This window comes from Lissotriton helveticus, chromosome 3_1 (assembly GCF_964261635.1).
Source record: "Lissotriton helveticus chromosome 3_1, aLisHel1.1, whole genome shotgun sequence".
NCBI lineage: Eukaryota > Metazoa > Chordata > Amphibia > Caudata > Salamandridae > Lissotriton > Lissotriton helveticus.
Window position 1 is genome coordinate 1,801,126,915 of NC_136061.1, and position 25,053 is coordinate 1,801,151,967.

A 25,053-nucleotide genomic window follows, 5' to 3' on the forward strand; every position below is an offset into this window, starting at 1 on the left:
GTGTGAGTAAAAAAAGGTTTTTTAAATGCTAATTTCTAACTATATATGGTCTATAACCTATGGTTTTTTCAGTGAATATATATATATATATATATACAGATATATATAGATATCTATATATGTTATAGTTAGGTGAAAATATCAGATAAAGCATACTATTTTAAACTCAGCAATCCACTGAAAGTTACCAGTTATGGTTAACTGAATAAATGTTATCTCGTGCCTCCATCATGTTCAGTATTGTCAATGATCTCGTTTTGGATGTCAATTATGAGGTTATCAATGAGGCCATAAATCATTTCCTGAGTGATGTAATATGTGAGGTCATAAACAGTGCATATCAAGTTATATTTTCTTCAATTAAAACAATTACAGAATTAAGTAGCACATTAATATACCTTGTATTCACATTTTTGGAAGGTATCGTACTTGGCCTTAGCCAAAAGTACCTTTTCCCCTGTGTATAGGCAAAATGTTTTAAGCTCTTTTGGGGCTTGCTCTTTTCATTCCTATTTAAAGTCAGGTGACAATAAAGCTAAGAAACTAATTAAATGTTCTTTGTTGTGATAAATGTGCTGTTGCCTTGTATTGCCGGTATGTTATGCCCCTATTAAGTTGTTGAATCAATACGTAGGCAGTATGTGTGTTTTGATGTCCATGATTGGTTTTAATTAGAAACACGTAGTATTGCAGTTTTGCATTAAGTAGTATCCCCCACTAGTGTAATCCTGTTCTGGTTATCGATTACCCCTTTTCAGGATTGCCCAATTTACTGTAGCATACCTCGGCACCAAACAGAAATTGTTATTGCCAAGATGGAGAAATGGAAGGCTGCTGACAAATTAATAGAGCTGGGAATGCGAAAAAGCAAACAAGACATTCATCTGAAAACTGTACCCTCGATCAAATAGACATTTTGAATGAGGGTGTTGAAGACCTCCTATCTACAAAGAAAAGGGAAAAATTATAGGAAAGTACAAAAAGGTACATAATAAATCCTATCTCTTTTTTCTTTTTAAATCTTTATTTATAAACACATGCAGAAAGGAACAATAAATAAATAGATAACATGTCATCCACATAATTTCATCATTATGATAAAACCGTAGTAGTTAAATATAGTTCTTAATTGGCATTCCCCAAAGGATTAAAATGCCAATTTCAATTTCTAAATACTATCCTTTCACAAAATGTTGAAACCAAGCAAATTGCAATTATCACTCTTTTTTTTGTTTAAAATGTGTAATAAACAAAGTAAAAAAATCAGTACATAGTCCTGAAATAGGAAGCATAAAGGGTAAAATATATATGTGGCAATATGGCATAAGACCCCTCGAAAGGTAAAACCTGTACAAAGAGTAAATACATTTTAATGTTTTTAGGTTAAGAAAATAGGAAGAAAGGAAAAGGAAGAAGAAAGAGAGGGGGAAGAGGGAGGGAAGGAATACAGCAAGGATTAAAACGTTAAGAAGAATAAAAAGAAATTAATTAGCAATAAGAATATAACGAGATACAGGTTGATATCATATATACAAGCAAAATCAATTAGCGAATCTGGAAAGAGAGGATGTTAGTGGTAACCACAACAAGTTTTTTTTTTTATTAAAAGAGAAGTAGAGGTGGCATAAGCACGATCAAGCCTATGATGATGACAAAACAAATTCCACCTCCACCAAGCTTGAAACAACATTTTGGAGATGTCCTTCCAATCAGTGGTGATTATCTGTAAGGAAATAGCTAAAATCAAATCAATAAATTTACCCACATTACTCTGGACTTTCCATTTAGGCGAAGAACTATCTAAAAAAATATGTATGATATCAAAAGACACATTAGTTGATAAAATGTCATTCAATTTCAACCATATACTAGACCAGAAAGATTTAACCGAAGGGCAGTGAAAAAACATATGAAGAAAGTCACTGCTCTTGTGAGAACAAGACCAGCATTTTGGGGAATCTAAGAATTTGAATCTGTGCAAGTCAGTAGGGGTAAAAAAAAGTCTTATATAAAAATAATATCATGTCTGCAATGTACTAGCGGAGTGTGAGGCAGTGTGAATCTTTAACCATATGGAGTCCCATGTTTGATATTAAACATCTTGTGACAGGTCCTCCTCTTATAAAAGTTCTAGGTTGAATTTAAATCTGGCATTCACAGGACGGGATAGTATATAGTAAATTGCTGCAGTTTTAAATTTAGTAGAAAAGTCCAAAGGAGGAAAGAGAGCGTGGTCAGATGTAGCAATGGAGTTTCCTTGGGGAAAACTAACAAATCAAAGAGTCTTTAAGCAAGGGGTATTGAGGGGCATGTGTGGAAGAAATACCATAGGAAGTTTGAATTTGCGAAAAGTCCATAAAGGACCCATCTTTCAACAAATGTTCAAGTGTAATGATGCCTTTGTCAATCCATTCCTTCCAAAATAAAGCTCTGTTATTAATCTTTAGATGTTGATGGTACCAGACTTGAGTGCTTGATATGTAATCTGCTGAAGAAAGATGAGATTTAAGCAGAGAAATTGCGAGTGCTTTGGAATGAACAAAAATTAGATGAGGAAAGACGTTTTGGGGGCTGAGAGAGACAGGTAGCTGAGAGAAAGGAAAAAGGTGTGTACTGAGCTTGTTCTAATAAGCTCTATGCTGTTATAGGTTAATGTGTGGAATCAGATAAAAAGGGCCATATTTGTTTCAGGGTAAATGCAGAGTGATAACGTCTGAGGTTGGGGAAATGTACTCCTCCTTACTCCTTGGAAAGTTGTAAATGAGAAAGGGAATTCCTGGCCTTACGATTATTCCAAAGAAATTTGGTCAAGGAGCGATTGATGGTACTGAAAAAGGAATTGGGAAGGGAAACCGGAAGCATAGAAAGAATAAAGTTAATAATTGGAAGAAGCATCTTTTTAATCGTAGCTATTCTACTCGACCAGGATAAGAAAAGTGGAGACCAGCTATTGGTGAGATTAGAGAGTTTTTTAAGCATGTCAGCAAGGTTAATTTTATTCGTTTCCCTAATGTTATTGGCATAAAGAATGCCTAAACAGTTGATACTTTTGGAGTTCCATTTGAAACCTGTGTCATGAAACATATGTGGAAGACAATGCTTATTCAAGGGCATGACTTCGGAAGTGGACGGATTGGAGGGAAGTAGACGGATTGGAGATATATAACAGAATTTCATCTGCATATGCAGTGAATTTGATGTTGATTTTATTAAACTGAAAACCGGTATATTGTGGTGAGCGTCTATGTTTTTCTAAGAAGGGCTCCAAAGCAAGAATAAATAAGAGAGGGGAAAGATAACAAACCTGCCTAGTCCCCTATGGAGTGGGAAATATTTGGGTTGACAACCATTTACCCAAATGGAAGTAGTTGGGGCAGAGTATAGCATCTGGATATATGTATTAATGGGAGGGCTAAAGCCATGCCGCTCTAATGCGCCAAAAATAAATTCCCAGTTAACCCTATCAAACGCCTTTTCAGCGTCTAATGTAATAGCAGCAATAGGTGAATCTATTTTAGAGGCTAGATGGATAATGTTAAGAAAGGTTCTCGAATTATCAGTGATAGAACGTCCTTTGACAAAGCCTGACTGATAGATATTGACAAGATCCAGGATCACTTTATTGATGTGGAGGGCAAGTAATTTAGCGAAGATTTTACAATCAGTATTAATCAGGGAAATGGGCCTTTAGTTTTTACAAAGATAGTGGTCCTTACTTTTTGTAGGTGAAATTGCCTCTATTAAGCAAGAGTATGCCCTAATCTTCACCCCAAATTTATAATGGAATGTTATCATGATCCCTATTCTATGGGAGTACAGTTTTTCTTTATGTTTAACTTGAGTCATCTTATGTTCCCAGTGGCTAAAGACAGGTGCCTAAAACATTTTCCATTTTTACAGAATGAGGGATTTGGCCACTAAAGATGATATAAACACGAGCTGTTTTTGGTGAATTGTTAGGTTGAAGTGAACAATTCCAAACAAAGTGGCCAGCGGTTCAGGAGCTAAGGGTGTCAATAATGTGGTGCTTAGCCACTATAAGACCCGACTCCAAAATTCTGATAAAGTAAGACAAGTAAAACAAACATGTATCTAGTTTCCCATTTGGTGGCCACATCTAAAGCACAACCCAGAAACCAACATTTTTTGTAAACAAGCTGTGGTATAAAAGAGCTGCCACTTGCAGAAGAAAGCCATGCATCTGAAATTAGCCCCTCTCATGGCTTTGTATGATCATTTGTTAAATGCTTTTCATAAAGGTGCTTCTGTTCTGCATCCTGTGGAGGCCTGGATCTTTTGAAGGGTATTCACAATTTTCCATCTATAAAGTTGAGGCTGGAGTATTCAATACCAATTCCCTACTCCCTTGTCTCACTTACATAGAATGCTCGGCTAATTAATTGCTATTGCAAGGGTACAATTTGGAAGTTGTGAATTCTGCACAATGTCGCGCATAAAAGAAAAAAACAAAGAGGGGGTTCTGGTCTATCCATTTTTAATTGATCCCATGTCTTCAAAATCCCCTCAATCAACAGATCTTTAAGCTGATGAACCCCAACCTCTTCTAAATTGCTTCTATTCTATTCTGTAAACCCAACTGAAGGCCTAATATATTACAATTCCTTATCTGGATTTCAGGGTATAGCGGGTAAATCGATATTCTTCCTTCATTAGAGAGAAACTATCATGAATTATGTACAGGACCTGGTGTCTGCTACGTTTAGGAAGCTTTGGAATTTTGATTAATGGGACTAGCTGAATGCTATTTTCTAATCAAATTTGCCAGAGGTTGTAATTTTCTTCCTTTCCCTGAGGAGAGACTGACTAGCCACACTAATCCATAAAGTGGCTTGAAAATATTTCTTGATGTGGGGCAAGCCAAAACAGTCATCCTTTGTACTCAATTGAATGTTTTCTAATTTGGTACAGGTTTCTTGCCTGACCATATGAATTTACACAGCATATGGTCTATCCCATTGAAATAGATTTGGGGCACTTCAATTATCACATTTGAAGAAACAAAAACAAAAAGAGGGACTATCATCATTAATATTAGTGCAGTTCTGCCAATAATGGAGAGTGGCAACCACAGCCAGTTTTTTTTATATTCTTGGCTTTAACAAGTATCAACACATAATTATTTTGGAAAAGCTGTGGAAAGTTGTGTGACACGAAGATGCCAAGATATCTAATTGAGCCAGACTTGCAAACCTTCATTCGCATGTGGATTGGAAGGACTTGGCCGGAACAATTGAACAGCAAGATTTCGATTTTGTGTGGTTCATCCTGTGACCTCTGTAAAGTCTGAAAAAAATCTAATTTTATCAAAAGTTCCGGTGATATTTTCAACGTCTGCCACCAAATACAAAATTAGATTGTCTGCAACCTACAACAAAGGTACCCTAATTTGTAAATCTTGAAGTTAGCGTTTCAATAACCTGCACAAATAACACTGGTGACATAGGAAACCATTGACGAGTGCTGCACCAGATTTCTAATGACCATGCCATATGAAAATTCATTATAATTCTTGATTCAGCTTCACCATATAATTTCTGTAGAAGATTCACAGAACGTAAGGGAAACTTAAATCTCAATAAAATGTCAAGCAAAATATCCCATCACACTAAATCAAAAGCTTTTTCAGCATAAATCATTTTGATTGCTGCTTTTACATCGTAATTTGTAAATGAATCAATAGCCTGAAATTGAACATTTGTATTGTTAGCGATGGTCCTCACTGGTAGGAAGCCACACTAATCTTCATCCACCAATTCTTGCGCCAGCAGAGTTTTTCTAGCTGCTATTACTTTAGTAAATAATTTATAGTCGTTGTCAAGTAGACTAATTGGTCGATATGATCCTGGCCTGTCTAGTGGTTTATATTTCTTCAAAAAAACTAACTATGACTGCTTCGAAAAATGTTTTTGGGGGATCTGACACCCCTCTGGAATTTTATTAAATAATAGTACTAACAATGTTGTTATTTGTGGCATACAACTTTTTTTATAATTCTATTGGTAATCCATCGCAGCCACAACCTTTTCCACTAGGGGTGCTTTTAATGGCTTCCCTAACATCCCTGATCGAAATAGAAGCTATTTCATAGGCCTGCTGTTCGGCACTTAGTTTGGGGAAATCAAATGGTTCTAGGATACTCATTATCTGATGTAGAAGTGTAAAGACTTTTGTAGTGTGCCATGAATATCCTATCATTTTCAGTCATTTGATCCACTATTTGGCCTCTCACCTCATCCAAAATAGACTTGATGGTGGCATTATTGTGTCTTTTTTAAACTAACCAAGCCAAAAATTTCCCCTCAAGTTCACTCTCCACGTAGAGTTGTTAGAAGCTATTTTTAGGACTTCTACTTGGCTATTGTCTGGGAATCATAATCCTTCTATAAATCTTGTCTAGCTTTTCTTAGACTGGATTCAGTTGCTTGTGAATAATGTGTTAAATACAACTGGGTTGCCTGACCTAGCTTCCCCTGCAATGTCATAGCAGTCTCCTTCCTAGGTGTGAGAACATTTGCTCTACAAGATATTGGAATAAAAAAATGGTCCGTGACAAATGTCTTTAAAGAAGTCAATTCAACTTTACACAATATGCATTGAGTGCACACTGTAATTTACAGCGTACATCTAAATGAACGTCTAACCTTGGACAGGTTGTCTGGTCTTTGTTTACCAGTGATTTTTAAAACATCTATCTGTTCCTTTCTTACTCCTATGATTTGCACTTTCACCACCCACCACCACTACCTCACTACCTTTCTTCTCTCTGCGTGCATCTATGTCTATTGAAAGCAATCTAATACTTATTCAAAAATAAATGTGGATAATTTTTTTAATATAATTGGGCAATATATCTTTTTTCTTTTTGTCTGTATGTTCTGTTGAATTGTGCATGCATAAAGAAGTATTTAATGCATGCATGTAATAACATGTGAGGGTATTAGATACCAGTGTTGTTATACTGTACGCAACACATATTGTGTAAAGTTGAATTGACTTCTTTAAAGACATTGGTCATGGACCATTTTTTCATTCCCGTACTACACCCAGGTCCGGTTGACTTTTGGATTACCCCATTATCTATAATGACTACAAGATATTGGGACACAAGCATTAAGCTATTTACTGGTCGCAAACGGGCCAATTTTCAGAATCGGCCCGTTTGCAACCGGTAAAAAACCATTTGCGATGAATCAACCCAAAATGCATTTGCAAAATAGGTAATCACAATTTTTGGAATTACCTATTTTGCGAATGCATTTAGTGAATCTTAATTTGTGATTCCCTAAATGCAATGCAAGAAGCTTTTTCATTTGCGACTTTGCATTAAGGAATCGCAAATTAACATCAACTTCAAGTTGATATTAATTTGCAAATCCTCAAAAAAATGTAGAAAATTGCATTTTTCCAAGTGCCATGTGGCGCATGTGTGTGTGTGTCACATGTGCACACATACTGTTTTTAGGGGTACATCAGCGGGCCTTACGGCCCCCTAGCACCCTTGAAATTGCATTCGCAATTTGCAATGACCTATTTGGTAATCGCAAATTGGAAATGCTTTCCCAGTCATACCTATTGGACTCTAGGCGTTAAAAAAGGGGCACAACTTCTCTAAGGGGTCTGACTAAACCGTATTTTTATGTATACAGATTAAACCAGGAAAAGCTTAACTATCTAAATGTTTTATAAAATCTCAAAACAACACATTAAGCAAGGCCCAGTGAGGTATAGGACATAGTGTACCATATAATCAAATTAATTAAGCATTTTAACACCCCTTTTGCATTTAAAAAATGGATAGATGGGCATAGCTTTGTCAGTGAGGTTTAGGGGTGTGGATCTCAAATTTCTCAACTAAAAAGAAACACAAAAAAACTGTGGGATGAAGGGTGAAAGGAGAGATGACCAAGGTGTGAGATGGACTCTTTCCATGAGGCATTAGCATTTTATGGGCCTCTGTCTAGAGTGGCACAGTGGGTGAAAAGCTATGGGTTGGAATGCTACCCCAAATGATTGCCACTATTCAGACTAAGTATTTTTACTTTTGGGGTGTGATTGCCAGTAGCATGCCTGGAAACCTGAGACTGGCACATATTTCTAAGCCTAATGCTGCCAATGATTGCATATTCCTAAAAGTAGTACAATTACACCCATTCAAGGAGCACTTCTACAGGTGTAGATTTACTATGTGGCAAACCAGTCACTATATGGACCTGATTCACAAAGGTAACGTACACTTTTGCGTTGTTTGCACTTTTAGGTACATTTATTCCAAAAGTGTAACTTACATGCCTTACGGGCCAAGGGACTACTCACAAACTGATTATTGTAGTACTACTCAAAGCTTGGGGCAAATTGCACTTCTAATATATTACTGCAAATAAAACAAGACTTGGAATAGCTAATAGGCCTCGCCTTTGGGACCTTATAATTGTTTAGTAATCCAGCACAATATCCGTGGTGCAACTACATCAACTGTTGTATGGCTAAACACTTATAAGGTCCCAAAGGCAATACCTATTGGCTATGCCAATGCTTGTTTGTTATGGAATTAAAATGATCATATTATATAATATGAGACAGGAATGCAGCAGAGATTATGGAAAGCAATAAAAACATCCAGGCCAGTGCCTTGTCGGGGCTTTAACCCCATTGCAGGGAATACTTTTAATTGTGGCTGAAGGTCAAGCCAGTAGCCTCAGCCCTGCCAGCCCATGCCAGGGTACCTGACAGGGAGAGAGGGTAAAGCCCCCTCAGCCCAATGGTAACTGTGCGCCTGCTGTCACTCCTTGCTACCTAGAGAACTGAAGCTCCCGAGAGGCACCATGCCTTCAGGAAACGCGTAAATTCTGCTGTTTAGATTCCGGCCTTCAAAAAGGAATGCCTCGTGGCACAATCCATCGTGGGAAGTGCAACTAGAATGTGGGACTCCTTAACACCGAAACTACATACCACCACTGCATTTGAGATCTTCAAAACTGAGCTGAAAGCCCTTCTGTTCTCGTACAAAGACATTCAGGGCAGCTGTCCCTTTAACCTACCTCTGGGACAATATACCCTTCCAAGACTGCGTCGTACTACACTACTCCTGCCTCACTTACCTAACCTGCTGCTACTACCTTCACCCCCGCCTCCCCTGCTATCTGTATATAATGCATGCCTTTGTATCGACCGCACCGAGCAAATGTAGTTATGTTTTGATCCACCACTTTCTGCCTTTGTAATAATTTTGAATAGCAATTGTTTGTAACTTAATAAAGCAGGGACATCTGTGGAAGACATGCAGTTCGGTGTCTTTTCTCTGTGACCCCTGCCATTGCACCACTGTAATGCTCCTCCGGATCTCTCATAATGCCAGACGTAAGCGAGTCAGTAAAGAGTGGAAAGCGGGCTCCTCCATCATCCACAAACACTGGGTGATGGCCTTGCCACGTCATCATTAACTGCAATTGGTAAAAAGAAAGGTTCCAGATCTTGAAGTCAGCTATACACATTGGGGCAGATTTATGAGGCCCTTGCCCCACGTTTACGCCGCTGTTGCGTCACGCAAGGCGGCGTAAACGTGGCGCATCCCTACGAACGATTTACAACGTGACGCATCTAGGCAGGTGCGTCACGTTGTAAAGCCCTGCGCCGCTTGTGGGCGTTCCGGCGCAGGGTGGGCGTTCCGGGGCAGGTGCGCCTCGCAAAAGTGGCTGAGTGAAATCTATAAGATTTCACTCAGTCACTTTCAGGCCAATGCTGCGTCAAAAGCCTGCGCCTGCTTGAAGCAGGCGTAGGTCTTGATGCAGCATTGGCCAGATAGGGCACCCCCGAGCCTTGCTGGAGCTGTGTCGCGCTTGCGACGCAACTCCAGCAATGCGCCGCCTTTACGGCACAGATGCGTCACGCATCTGTGCCGTTTTTGCCCCATGGTGCGCCGCATTGTAAATGCGGCGCACCATGGGTGGCGGAGCTGTGGCGCACTGTGGCGCACATTAACTGCCGCATCCCTGGGGATGCGCCAGTTAACATAAATCTGCCCCAGAGTATTTTCATTACATCTCTTTTCATTTAAGTTGTTGTCACATGGTTGTAGGCCTCTTTTCGACAATATCAAGTTCTGAGAATTAGTCAAAGGGTAAATTAAACCAACATTGGCATAGCCAATGTGTGTAACCTTTGAATAGGCCATTGCAACTAGCACCATACCTGGAGATACGGTGCGTTTATGTGAAAAGGCAAATAAAAAAGCATTAACGGAGACAACAACTGTCTTTTCTATAGTGCATGCACAAGGAGAAAACTCTGCGGAAACTATGCCCACGCAGAGAACCTTCAGGCAGGAAATACATGCAACAAAACATGACCAACAGGAATACAGATGACAGGCATGCACGCACTTATGTTGTTTGTGCATGTGCAGCTGTGTCTGAAGTGTTGTTCACTTCGTGAATGCACTGTAGGAAATGCAGACTCTGTTTATTTTGACAAAGTGCGTTGAAAGAGACATTTCCCACCTTGCAGTTAATTTCCAAGCACTTTATTCTTTCCTCTGTAGAAACTATTTTAAAAAACATACTGTTGTTTGGCACTCATCAGCGTTCAACTAATGTATAATGACAGTTGCAAACTGAAGGTAAACTTCTTAAGATGCTAAAGAAGAAAAAGGCACTGAAGGGAAATGAAAAGCGGAAGAGAAAAACAAGCGCTGAAACACCAACGCGGCCCGCTGCCATGAAAGTGAAACAGTACTGGGCTAACAAGTGGGAGGGGCGGGGGGAGTGTGAGAGCACACACAGCGATTCTCTTGCAGGAGCAGGCAAACATATGTTGCCAAAGCTCGCTCCCGCAAGGGAATCGCCAAACGTGCACGCATGGCAATTGAAAACAATGCAATGCGTGCACGTTTTTGGCTGAAAAGCCGAAGCGATTTCTAAATGTCTTTTTCCTAAGCAACGCATGATCGCTGCTAGGGGAGACCAAAATATAAATACAAATAGAGCAGTTTGTGAGTAGCATTTCTTAGTAGATTTGTACTGCTATTGTAGTACTACAAAGTGCAGCTGTGAATATCCCCAGGCCCTTAATGTAAAACCTACAGCAGTCATGTAAATCCTAAAGGTGGCCTCGATTCTTATTGTAGATGTAGGAACATTATAGTCTATTAAATCAATCACCAGGTGGCGCTTGTAAAGCGTACATCCTGAACTCTCATGTGATAATAAAGTAAAAGGAGACTGAAATAAAATGTTTGCCAAGAATCACAGTTTGGACAAGCAGGGTAGCTGTATTGATTCCTTTTTATTTGTTTACACATTTTGAAATTCAGCTGCCAGATGTATACTTGTCTCTTTCCCTGATTGACTGTAAAGGTCACTGTTTTGTCTTTTATTCTTGGCTTATGACGAAAAACCAGAGTTCACACCCAACTCCGATCCCCCTGACCCCACAACCACACCAAAATAGAATTGCGATTCTCATATTTACATGACTAGAGAATCTGGATTTCATTAAAGACTCGGAGGCTGACATTATGCATACAACTTTAATGCAGATCCCAGCAGCCGCATCACAATGAAAAAGTTCCAAATAGAACAAAGGCAACAGCAAAATGCCATGAGCCAACAACACACAGCTTCTTTTAAATGAGGACAACAAAGAAGATAAAGTTCATGAAAGCGTTCGAAGGTTTGAGGTGAAGAAGAATCAAACTCCGCAATGAAAACAGGATATCTCGAAGAACGTAGACAGGCAGGACGCACGCAACTTTTGAAAGGCGTAGTGAAGCAGGACGAACTCTTGAGAGTCATCGTCAAGATCAGGCATTATCTGAAAAGGATAAAGAAATTAGTACAGAACCCAATAGACACAAATCCAAACATGTAATGAAAAAAAGGCAATCATAAGATATGAAACAAGGATATAAAGCATTTCAATAAAATTACAAGTTAAAATGTATAATGAAATGCCTCCTGAGGAGGGAGGGAGGGATAATGTCAGCTTCCGAGTCTTTAATGAAATCCAGATTCTCTAGTCATGTAAATATGAGAATCGCAATTTCATTAAAAGACCGGAGGCTACATTATGCATGTTGGAAGCTTCCTAAAACAGCATCAGACATGTGTTGGATGGGTTTACAATAGTGACGAGCGAAGGTACCTGCATTGGACCAATCAGCAGCTTTTAAGATGTCATCCAACTTACCTCCAGACCAAAGTGATTTGCTGGCCATTGCACCTCTGAGGGAATGAGCCTGAAATTTACTTAAGTCAACTCCAGCTATGTTCATAGCAATTTTAATCCATCTAGCAATAGAAGAGGAACTAATACCTTTATGAGGTTTAACAAATGAAATAAGCAATTGATTAACACCAACTGGACGGATTCCAGACATTCTAAGCTCATGTTCCTTCATGCAATCAACTACACAGAGTTTAGGATGCAGATCGAATCGTGGATAAAATATGGTGTCAGACATGGTTTTAGTACGACTATGGATATCAAACTTGACGCCAAAAACATTGTATGAACGATAGGTAATATCAAGAGAACGGATATCTGAGGATCTTCTGCAAGAAACTAGGCACAAAAGAGTAGCCAGTTTAATGGAAAGATTCTTCCTGTTGAGGAGAGAATTAGAAGGCCAATTACTAAAGAGACGAAGAATCAAATTAACATCCCAAAGTATATCATACTTGGGTCTTGGGGGTCTCTTAGGACGAATACTCTTCATAACCCTACAAATAATTAAATTGGGCCCGATTCACAGAACTAACTTAAGACAAAATCCTAAACTTACTACCATTTTCGTATTCACAGAAGGCACTTACTCATTTTGGTATTCACAGAAGACATTAACTCATTTCGGTATTCACAGAAGTTAGGACTCCTAACTTTAGGACTCCTAAATGCCTTCTGTGAATACCGAAAGTCTTAAAATTAGGATTTTTCTCAATTTAGTAGTAGTAAGTTTAGGACTCCTAACTTTAGGACTCCTAAATGCATTCTGTGAATACCGTAAGTCTTAAAATTAGGATTTTTCTCAATTTAATAGTAGTAAAGTTAGGACTCCTAACTTTAGGACTCCTAAACTGAGAAAAATCCTAATTTTAAGACTTTCGGTATTCACAGAAGGCATTTAGGAGTCCTAAAGTTAGGAGTCCTAACTTTACTACTACTAAATTGAGAAAAATCCTAATTTTAAGACTTTCGGTGTTCACAGAAGGCATTTAGGAGTCCTAAAGTTAGGAGTCCTAACTTTAATACTATTAAATTGAGAAAAACACTAATTTTAAGACTTACGGTATTCACAGAATGCATTTAGGAGTCCTAAAGTTAGGAGTCTTAACTTTACTACTACTAAATTGAGAAAAATCCTAATTTTAAGACTTTGGGTATTCACAGAAGGCATTTAGGAGTCCTAAAATTAGGAGTCCTAACTTTACTACTACTAAATTGAGAAAAATCCTAATTTTAAGACTTACGGTATTCACAGAATGCATTTAGGAGTCCTAAAGTTAGGAGTCTTAACTTCTGTGAATACCGAAATGAGTAAGTGTCTTCTGTGAATAACAAAATGAGTAAGTGCCTTCTGTGAATACGTAAATGGTAGTAAGTTTAGGATTTTGTCTTACCGTATTTTCCGGCGTATAAGACGACCCGGCGTATAAGACGACCCCCTACTTTTCTTGATAAAATGTAGGTTTCGTGCTATACTCGCCGTATAAGACTACCCCCACTTCCAACGCAGTCCACGCAGTCCTGCATAGCCATTTCTTCAAAAAACTCACCGCAAGTGTCAATATTCATTCACTTGTTGACCAGGTGATGCAGTGACTGCCGGTCTGTTTCTGTTACAGGCACTTAGCAGCATTGAATGCCCATGTGAGTCAGGCGGTGGCTGTGAGAGGACACAAGAGGGAGTTGATGCCAATGCTAGTGAATGAGTGCTGTGTAAGTCAGCACCTGTGAGAAGCAGTCAGTGGCTGTAGGAGTCTGCCGGTTTGGTGAGTAGTATACAATACGCCCACAGCTCGAGAGCCAACTGCTGTGCAGGCAATCTGAGGCTGTGAGAACAATTTGCGGCCAATGTGAGGCAAGGGGTTGTCAGTGTATGTGAAAGCCACTAAGCACTTCTGGCACATGTGAACAGCACATTAGAAAGAACCAAGGGGCCCTGCCACACTGTATGGAGGCGGCGCAGTGAGAGAGGTTTTAGGCAGTTTAAACAGTTTTTGTCCTTGTGAAGTCCTGCTGTACCAAAGTCTAGAACAGAGCGGGGATAGACCAGCACTAAGTCCTCTTCTTGCACACACGTCACTTTTTCCTCCTGTAAAGCACCATTTCCTATTGTGAAGCGGTCTGATACCTTCGGGTAAAGTCCGCGCTATATAAAAGCGCATGAATAAATACCCTAAAATTTGGCACCCGGCGTATAAGACGACCCCCGACTTTCCAGAACATTTTAAGGGGTCAAAAGGTCGTCTTATACGCCGGAAAATACGGTAAGTTAGTTCTGTGAATCGGGCCCAGTCTTTCCAATGGTTTTACCATTAACGAGGGTATGCCCTGCAGAAATTGCCGATCTAAAGCAATTAATGGATCTATAACTAAGTCCCCTTTCGAATTGTTCAACCAGGAAATTAGTCACGTCAACGATAGGGGCTTCCAAGGGATCCAGGTCCCTTTCCAAGCACCAACGAACCCAAAGTTTCCAGATTCTATTGTATCTGTAATGGGTGCCTGGTGCCCAAGACTTCCTGAGGAGAATTGAAGCCGCATCCGAAAGTCCTTAGATTTCGTTAGATCTCCTGACACCCTCCAGGCAAGAAGGGATAAAGTCTGATCGAGGATAAGAGGATGTATCCGACCGTATGAATCTTTGAGAAGATCTCCCAGTGAAGGGATCATGAAAGGAATACTGCAAGTCAGTTCCAGAGCTGTTGGAAAACACGCTTGGGAGGGCCAGAAGGGAGTTATCAAAATGAGGAGACACTGTTCCTGTCTCACCTTCTGGAGCACTCTCTGAGTCATCGCAAAAGGGGGAAAGGCATATCCCCGGATATCCCTCCAAGGCTGGAGGAAGGAGTTAAATGCCCGATCACCCGGGTCGGGCATCCAGCTGAAATATTCTGGAAGTTGGGAGGTGAGTCTGCTTGCAAAAAGATCCACCTCCAGAGGGCCCCAAATCTGATTCAAGGTGCTGAAGACAGAAGGGTTCAGCTTCCAATCGCTGAAATCCACAAGGAACCTGGAGTTCAAATCCGCGGACGAGTTCGTAGCGCCCGGAAGGTATTCTGCCTTTAGAGCAGTCTTGTGCTCCAGACAAAACATGCATATTTTCTTTGCTAAATCCGAGAGGTCTGCAGACCTCGTGCCTCCTAGGTCATTGATATAAGCTACCGCCGACATGTTGTCCATCTTTAAAAGGACAGACCTTCCTTGAAGCGAATTTTTGAAGCTCATAAGAGCATAAAGTCCGGCCGTCAACTCCAGATAGTTTATGTGGTGGAGAGACTCCTCCTGAGACCAAGGTCCTCCAGTTTTCATATTCGAGAGGCAAGCACCCCAGCCGTGTAGGCTGGCATACGACTGCAGGACAAATTCTGGGTATGAGCCAACAATGGCCTTCCCATTCCAAGCCTCCAGGTTGTTCAGCCACCAAATTAATTCTGAACGTGAGTCTGAGTCCAGAGAAATCTGATCTCCGTACCAAAGGCCTGACCTCAGAGCTCTCGCTTTGACCCTTGAAGAGCCCGATAATTGAGTGGCCCTGGAAAAATTGCTTGAATTGAAGACGAAAGGAGACCTAGCATCCTGGCTAAGTCCCTGAGGGAGAGAGTCTGTCTGCTTAGAGCATGCTTTATTTGCTTCTTTATTTTCGAGATCTTTTTCGAAGGAAGAAGGAGGAGACAACGGGTGGTGTCGACCGTGAAACCTAGAAATTCTAATGATTTTGAGGGAATCAGGTAAGATTTCTCCCTGTTTATGATGAAACCTAGACTTTGTATGAGTTCCATCGTAAATTCCAGGTCTCGAATTAAGTGTGATTTTTCTTGTGCCATAATTAGAATATCATCTAGGTAGATAATTAGACGAACGCCCCTTGATCTTAGGTGGGAGACAACGGCTCTCATCACCTTTGTGAAGCACCAGGGTGTGGAAGAGAGACCAAATGGCAGAGCTTGAAACTGGTACAAGCGACCCTTCCATAGAAATTGTAGGAAATGTTGATGAACCTTGGCCATGGGGATAGTAAAATACGCGTCCTTGAGGTCCAGTTTGGCCAACGAGTCCCCCTCTAGAAGTAGATCTCTCAGGAGGTGAATTCCTTCCATTTTGAAGTGTCTGTAAGAAATTAATCTGTTTACTTGCCGAAGGTTTATAACCGGCCTCCAACCCTTGTCTTTCTTTTCGACCAAAAAAAGGTTGCTCACAAAACCTATGAGTTCCATAGGAACCTCCAAAATCGCACCTTTTTGAATCATTGAAGAGATTTCCTCTTCTATTATAGCTTGTTGTTCCGGGTACATGGGAATACTTTTTGGGAGTGAAAGCTGGACAGGTTCTTGATCGAAATCTATTGTAAAACCCTTCACAGTGTTTAGAACCCAAGTATCTTAAATAATGGATTCCCAATTTTTTAGGAAATACTTCAGTCTCCCGCCCACCTTTAAGGGGAAAGAAAGGGAAGGTAGAGGGGAAACACTCACCTGAGGGGTTACTCTGGATGTTTGATCCACGTTCTCTGAATCCTCTGCCACGCTGTCCTCTACCCCTATGAGGGTAGAACTGCGGACTTGTATATTGGTATTGCTGGTATTGTTGGTATTGCTGGTAGCCTCTGCCACCTCCGCGTGATCTAAAATTGGGCCTCTGGGAGTAACGGCCGGAAGGTTGGCCTCGTCTTCCGGCCCTTCCGAAAAGACCCCACAACCACACCAAAATAGAATTTATGGGGAGGTGGAAATATCACACTCCAAACACCCCCCTTAAGCTACGCTCTGTCGGTAGAACAAACTGCGTCTCCAGGATTCAGAAATAACTGACGGTAGCAGAATGGTTAAATATAATGGGGCAGATTTACAAGCCCCGTGCGCCAATTTTGCTTCACTTTTAACATAGGAAAAGTTACACAAAAGTGGCGCAAGGGGCTTGTAAATCTGCCTCAATGTGAGTTAGGCTTTGGACTGCGTATTCAGGCCAGGTACCAAAAGCTATAGGTTTACAGATACATTTGGCAACAACAACATGATCCACATATGGAAATCTATAGCAGGCCTCCCATGAAATGCATCTCATGTGCCCATACTACAAATGGGCCCATTTGTGGGAGGGATCAGGGGCGGGAACGACATGCCAAAATAACCATAGAACAGACAAAAGACTTTTGAAAATATGCAGCTAATCATTGTTTAGCAAGCTACCCTCACTTGCCGGAAGTAATCCCAGGTGTAGTTACTTACACTCTGAGCCCCAGGAAAAGTTACCAGAATACCACCACGGACTCTTACTGTGTGAATATGTTGAGGCCCAATTTATGAAGAAGTAGAGTGATCAGCCCAAACAGAATCTATAACACAAAGACAGAAAACAGAGTATAACACTAAATTAGGCAAAGCAATCAGAGTAACTATGACAACCCTATCATTGACAGGTGGATAAAATGCGACCAAATCAGTTTCATTCACCTGCCTCAGGATTAGTTCTCATCACATGCATTGCCTTGAGTTTAATACCAACATAGCCCACTTCCCTCCTTCAAAAAGCCCTGACAAATGGCCATCACCCACCTTTGTGTTGGCAGCAGGGCGCCCCAATTAATAGTTCCTTTTCTTGTGATAGGGCTTCCTTTTGCCTCTAGTTTTGAGGCGCTTGTGCCAGTTGTACCGTGAGATACCTTGCAAGAGAACATAGTGTTCAAAATGAGTAACAGCTTATATATACACCAATACAATAAGTGTCTTGTGCCACTGCGGTGGCCTTTAACAATTTACTCTATACCCTGAACACAAGGTATAATGCCCTCAAACGAGGACATGTCTGATTGTCAAACTCACTTACAATTATAGTTGGTAGAGACAATTAGTTTTGATGTCATGCATGATATAACCATTCCTCAAAAACCAAAGAGTGCTTACTAAATCCCGTCAGTGCAAATTGCGTGGTATAATCAAAATGGGTTGATCAATAAATGTTAGGTCATGCAAATGTAACGGAAGCCAGAATTTACTGTCAAAAGCCAGGTCTCATTAGGACTAATGAGTCTATAAAATACCACAAATGTGTCATTGAAGAGTGATTGATCGAAACAAAATTGTCGAGGACATATATTTATGAAAGTCTATCCTGAAAACAATCCAAAGCTAAATGTTGTGTCAGGCCTTTGACCAGATTTAATTTAGAGTGCTCCGACTGCTTTTGCCGTACCTTGTATAAATCCTGCAATAATCGGGGTCCATCAGTTCCGGTTGGGTACGGCACTGTCGTCACCGGGGAGTGAGAGCCTGGGGGCAGCATCTGCTGCCTTAGAACCGCAGCACACTGGGAGAGCGGGAGGCGGTGAGCCCCGTAGAGCGCTCCTAAGATGGTGACCAGAGGAGCAGCCACAAGGCCCAGAGAGGTTAGCGTGATCCACTCTAAGAGGTACTGAAAGGCCTGCTGCTTTGGCCACTTGAGGGCCCAGTGGTACCTGTGAGCCCTGGGGGCCATAGAAGTGATGACCCGGGTTGGAGGGAAGACCACTGACCTCCACAAGCCTTTTGTTATGAATCAATGATTGTGGCCGGAGACACAACTGTGAAACCTGCGGAGACAGTCACTGGCAGAAAAGGGAAGAGATGAGCAGCCTGATGCCTGGGCTCTGCCAACATGCGCAGCAGTGCTGTTGAGCTCTGGGACCCCAACAGTACCCATCCACGCTGGTGGGCAAATGGTCACTGCAAGACCTGGTTGGGCTACTCAAGATGACAGACATGGCCATATGCAAATCAGTCTGACCCTGTGCCTCATGGGAACAGTCCAGCCCGAACTGCCCAGCCATGCCTTCCCTGGACCGGAAACAAGTTTCCTAGGACCGGTTTCTGGCATTCCAGCCGTCTTCAGCCAGGCTTGCTTGAATCCAGTGGTTCCAGCCCCCAGACCCCTGCATTCAGTGCTCTAATTTATTTGCTGACCCATGAGACACAAAAAGCAAGCTGGGCGTTGTCAACTCCTTAGTTCTGCTTAGATGGAGACATCGCTCTTCTACTGTTCAATGGAGTAAGTACGCCAATTTTTTTCTGAAAGAAGAACCGGTAATACCGCTTCCTGTGATAAGTGGAAGGAAGAATGACTCTTTAGAACAAAATTAGCATCTAAGTTGAGGACTAGGGGCCATATTATCAATAAAGGGTGATACATTATCGCCGCTTTTATCGGCAGGAAACTGCAGCTAAAGCGGCGATTATAGGCTTGATAATAAGCCCTTGTGAATTCCCATAGAAGCCCAGGTTAACACCAGAACCTGGGCTTCTATGGGAATTCACAAAGGCCTATTATCAAGCCCATTATTGCCGCTTTAGCAGCAGTTTCCTGCCGATAAAAGTGGCGATAATGTATCGCCCTTTCTTGATAATATGGCCCTACCTTTATTTGGGAAGAAGCTTAAGTAAAGGAATGATGACTCCCAATACGCCCAATCACTTCACAGAGGTAAAAGCCACCAGAAAATCTGATTTAAATGATAACTAGGCTAGATTCCACGTTTCTAGGTGCGAAAAAGATTCTTACTGAAGGCCCCCCAAAACTATCAATAGTTCCCGAGAGAGAATCAGATTTTAATTAACCAGCTTTTTGAGTCTGAAACCCTTTATTAGTCTTGAAACCAGAAAAGAGGTTTTAGAGAAATTTCCCAGGATATTTAATACTTTTATGGCTGACCACTGATAGGAAATAGTTGATGGAGAAACCCTTGTAAAATAGATAAACGATTGCATTCTTTAGATGAACACCATTACTGGAATGAGCCCCAACGTTTTTTGTATGATTTCATGGTTGATGGTCTGTGTAATGTTTGAATGTCAAGAGCTGCTGACCTCTAGCATCATAACTGCTCCTCACTTGCCCTCTCACATCCAAGCCTGAGGTGCTGTATTTAAAGGGCTGAGAACAGGAGAAAAGGTGAGGTGAAGGAAATACGGCCATATTTAACAGTCCATAGACAGAGGATTTAGCGCGGGTAAATGCTTCTCTGGAGCGTGGAAAAAATGAAATATTCGGTTACTTTTTCATAGTCTGATCTGCAGTTTAAGAGAGTGGCTAGTTGATTTAGGAAAAACAACTCCTCCAATAACAAGTCGATTGCAGAGAGATTGGGTAGGGACTTCTACTTTGGGACCCAGGTTTGAAATTCGCTCCCTTTTGCCCTCCTTTTCCAGTAGTTGTTTAATTGTACCTTTGCATGCCCGGTATCCCAGTGCCGCATACTGTGTTATTGTTGTGGGGTTGTTTCTATAATGGATATTGGATCTCTCTCACTCTTGGATGCCCCTTAGGGCTAATGCTCCGCGTTTGCCAAATGTTTATAAAATATAAAAGCCGTGGATGAGGAATGTGCGCGGTAATGTGTAATTGGTCAGGTTTCCGGCAGTTTAATTGTATTTGGATCCCATCTAACTGTCCCCTTTTCCTTCTTCCCTCTTCTTGCAGCCGGAAACAGCTCAGTGCCCTCATGCTCAAGTTGTAATGGGGCATGTACTGATGGAATCGGGTGTTACTGTGCAAGTTCCGCCACCTGCGTTTCACCTGCGTGTAATCCAGACACAACCCAATGCTGCCCGGTGGGACTCTTCTGGCACTCAACCGACTCCTGCTGCTCGGGTGAGTCTAGCCGTGGGACTGTGAAGCACATACATAAAATAACGTGCATTTCAAAACTAAGGCTGGGGTTAGTTCGCGAAGTAGTGCTGCGCGTAGCTACGCGAAGTACACTTCGCACTACGCAAGCTACGCGCGTAGCACTACGTGAACTGCGTAGTAGCATGTTCGCACTGAGCAAGATGCCGTTTTCAATGATTGCACAGTGCGGACAAGCATCCGGCACTGTGCAATCATTGAAAACAGCATCTTGCACAGTGAGAGCTGTAGTTTTCTGCAGCTTGAGTAGATTTATACTCGAACGGCAGCTTTCTCAACGCGGACTGGTAGTTTCTCATCGCGAGCGGTCGCGAGCATAGACGCCCACTCTCAATGAGAAACCTGACCTCCCACTTTGAGAATCTGTCCGGGAGGTTTATTCTTCACGCTCGCAATCGGCAACTTGATGTTGCTGATCGCGAACGAGGAAAAAGTCTTGCCATGATGTTATTTTGCTTGCTCGCCGTCGCCAACTTGACGTTGAGGACCGCGAGCAAGCAAAAAATGACCGTTGCACTACGCTACGCTACGCATGTTCGCACTGTGCTACGTGAAGTTCACGTAGTGCGAAGTTGCGCAAACTTCGCAAACTACGCGAGTGTAGCGTAGTGCTTCGCCCAGGCCTATTCAGAACCAATAGATTTGGCTTTATATAATGTGATTTGTTGGTGCGATACTAGTGAGGTCTCACTTTAGGCTCATAAAAGCATTAGATAAATCTGCACTCTCTTCGGGAGTGTTAGTTCATATCCTATTATAAACTAATGATAAAATTGTGCTCCAGAACGCAAATTGTCCATTCAACAGGGCCGTTTCTAGGTGTTTTTCCGTCCTAGGCGAGAATTGAAAAATTCCGCCCCCTCCCTTTTTCTACCATCACTCTCTCCCCCGTCATCCAGCTAGAAGAATAAATGCATTAGATATAAAAGAACTTGTATTCAACATTACACAAAAAAACACATCAAACATTAAATAACTAAATATGCATTGTTCCTGATATTTGGAGGGGTGTGGAATTTAATAAAATATCTACTTGTCCATGGGAAAGGTTGCTTCATAAATCTACTTGTCCTGTAACAAAATCCACTTGTCCCTTTGGACCCTCACCAGAAGCAAGGTATCATTTTCACATAGTAATAAATGTATTACACTTGCAACTGGTGAGCCTGATCCCGCTCTTTTTCCCAGTGCCTCTGTTTTACCCCTTCCTGTTAATACCAAAGTGTAAGAAGAAAGACTTATCTGTTAAGAGAGAAGGAACAAAAGCAAAATGTTAAAAAATGCATTGCTATGACTGAATGAAAAAGTAGTAAAGAAGTGGTACATTTTAATAAAGCACTGACTAAAATTATCTCAATCCTTTAATGAGAGCCACGTGAGAATATGACGTGTACGTCAGTTCTGCCCAGTTCCCTTTGAACAGACTGTTTCCTGCTCGCCACATGGGCTGGTGTTGAGGTGTTCGCATGGACGTCAATTCACCCAAATTTCAGAAGTAGCTGAAGTGACATACGCCATTTGACCTATATTTTTACTCAAACGCACAAGAACTTTCACTCGCAATCAATCAATCAGGGAATTGTAAGCGCGCTACTCAACCGTGAGGATCTCAAGGCGCTGAGAGGGGAGGTATGGGGTCCGCAGATCTGTTTAGCCAAAGAACCAGGTCTTGAGGGTCTTCCTGAAGGTGTTCAGGGTGGGGGCGCATCTGATGTCTGCTGGTAGCTCGTTCCAGGTCTTGGCTGTAATGTGAGAGAAGGATCTTCTGCCTGCTCTGGCTCTATGGATACACGGGGTTTCCGCCAGTGCGAGGTTGGAAGATCAGAGGTTTCTTTTCGGTACGTGGAAGTTGATTCTGTCGTTGAGGTATTTGGGTCCGTTGTTGTGTAGGCATTTGTAGGCGTGAATGAGGATTTTGAAAGTGACTCTTTTCTTCACGGGGAACTAGTGGAGACTTCGTAGGTGTTGGCTGATGTGTTTGTGTCGGGGGATGTCGAGGATAAGTCTGGCGGCGATGTTCTGTATTGTTTGGAGTTTGCGGAGTAGGAGCTTGTTGATGGTGGCGTAGAGTGTGTTTCCATTGTCCAGTCTGCTGGTGATGAGTGCGTGGGTGGCTGTCTTCCTTGACACAGGGGGGATCCACTTGAAGGTCTTGCGGAGGATGCGGAGGGTGTTGAAACAGCTGGAGGTGACGGCGTTGACCTGTCGGTTCATGGTGAGTGATGAGTCGAGTACGATGCCGAGGTTCTTGGGGTGGTCTGAGGGGGTAGATGGGCTTCTGAGGGCAGTCAGCCACCAGTTGCTGTGCCATGCAGAAGGGGTGGTACCGAAGACAAGGACTTCTGTTTTCTCGGCGTTGAGCTTCAAGCAGCTGTTGGTCATCCTCCAGACTGTGACGTCTTGCAAGAATGCACACAAAGTATATTTTAAAGTATTTTTTACTTATCTCATTTCCTAGATAGGGTCATATTCCAGCTAACTGTAGCCCATTTTTTCAGTATACTAATAGTGAATAATATGATGTCATTCACTAATAGCGTAATAAGAAAAAAGACATAAAACAAGGAAAGTGGTGCCCCAACCAACTTCCATTAGAATGAGCTGACCTTGTGCTTCTGTCACTGGCTTTGCCACCTCTGAGGTGCTTTACATGAGCACCAGTTACGTTACATGGTGTGTCCGAGAGCAGTGAGCAGCGAAGGAGCAGAGTTGACAAGCGGGAGGCAGAGGTGGCTCAGCTCCCCGAGCCCCGGTACCGGCAGGATTGCTCGCCAAGCCGAGCCTGAGGTACAACCTTGCCGAGGTGAGCAGAGGAGTGGAGGTGTGCGAAGCCAAGCTCCAGGCAGCGTAGGCTCAGGGGGTAAAGGAGGAGTAGCGGGGCCGAGGCCGGCTCTCCCACCAGCCTACTTGCATTCTAGTCGACTCGCCTCTCATCCTCTCCAGGGAGGCCCTCACAGCATCTGAGTGCAGAGAACTTTGGCAAGTGTGGCTGCCCTAGCACGGTAGCTGCAGCGTGAGCAATCCTTGGCAGAACCACGGCGGCAGTCTGCAATCCTGCAATTCTGCCTACAAGAGTCTAATGAGAGGCCCGCTTGTCTTACAGCAGCCCTGTGTGATTCCTGTGTGCTCCCTGTGCGACCGATCCTCTGACTGACTGGCCAGCAAGCATATGGCATTGCATTACTTCAGTGTGCATTGCGCGCTGGGTGTTTGGCCGTTGTAATTACCCCACAACAGAAAGTCGAGTAGGGGCAGCAAGGTACAACTGAGCCCCGGTCCAGACAGCCCATATAGACAATCAGCCGAGGCTGAGGCTGAGGAACAATGAGATCGGGCAGAGAAAGAAAAGCCCCATCAAAAACAAAACAGCAACAATTACAAGCTAAAGCAACTAAACCTAAGAATGAGGGCAGGAGAGGGCTTAGAGACACTAGCCCACAGGATCTTGGCCCAGTCAGCTACAAAACAAAACGTGGGAAGGTCGACGAAACACAAGAAACAACGACGGCAAAAGCAACTTTCAGTCCTTGTAGGAGTTTGCATTCCAATGCCGGAAACAACCATATTTCTTTAGTCCAGGAAGGTAGCTTTCTTTCAAACACTGTGGCGGGATCTGGAGCTGGAGCATAGGACCAAGCATTTAACACGAGGTTGGTTTCAGAAAACCCAAAAGATCATGATCCAATTAGAGCTGAAGGGTCACCATTAAGGAGAAATCCTTGCTCTTTCCAGCCCAAGATATACACAAAATTTTCCTTTCTGAAAGATCCTGGTTCAGGAATATTCTCCAAAAGCAGCACCATAGCGGAACAGCAAATGCCTCTTTTACCTTTAGCACCATTCAGTCTTGATCAAAAATCACATCCAATGATTATGAAGGAAACAAAGGAAACTGTAGCAATGATTCATTCCAAGGGCAGGCTTCAAGCAAGTATTCAAAACAACACTAAGGGGCCCTTCAGGTGGGATGAGTTGTTTTCTCAAGTAAATCATGAAGATATACAAGATGTAACAGACGACATAATGCAAGCAACCAATGATTTAGATGTGCTTTGCACACATAAAGAACAAAGCTGTGAACAACTGGAAAACCAATACTTCCATCAGACGGATAACAACACAGAGCAAGTCACTTCTTTCCATAACACTTCACCGGTC

General features: G+C 42.1%; 1 protein-coding gene and 1 non-coding gene across 2 annotated transcripts in view; one reads left to right on the forward strand and one right to left on the reverse strand.

Moving 5' to 3' along the window:
- LOC144823828 (uromodulin-like) overlaps nucleotides 1-25,053 on the forward strand; it is a 722,123-nt gene that overhangs the window by 141,236 nt on the left and 555,834 nt on the right. Inside the window, exon 2 of the mRNA XM_078682690.1 lies at nucleotides 20,689-20,859. The gene's annotated coding sequence lies outside the window, so the exon portion shown is untranslated. The remainder of the gene's footprint in view (nucleotides 1-20,688; nucleotides 20,860-25,053) is intronic.
- On the reverse strand, nucleotides 17,618-17,721 carry LOC144825819 (small nucleolar RNA SNORD46). The gene has a single exon (XR_013609595.1). It is a non-coding gene; the product is annotated as a small nucleolar RNA SNORD46 (small nucleolar RNA).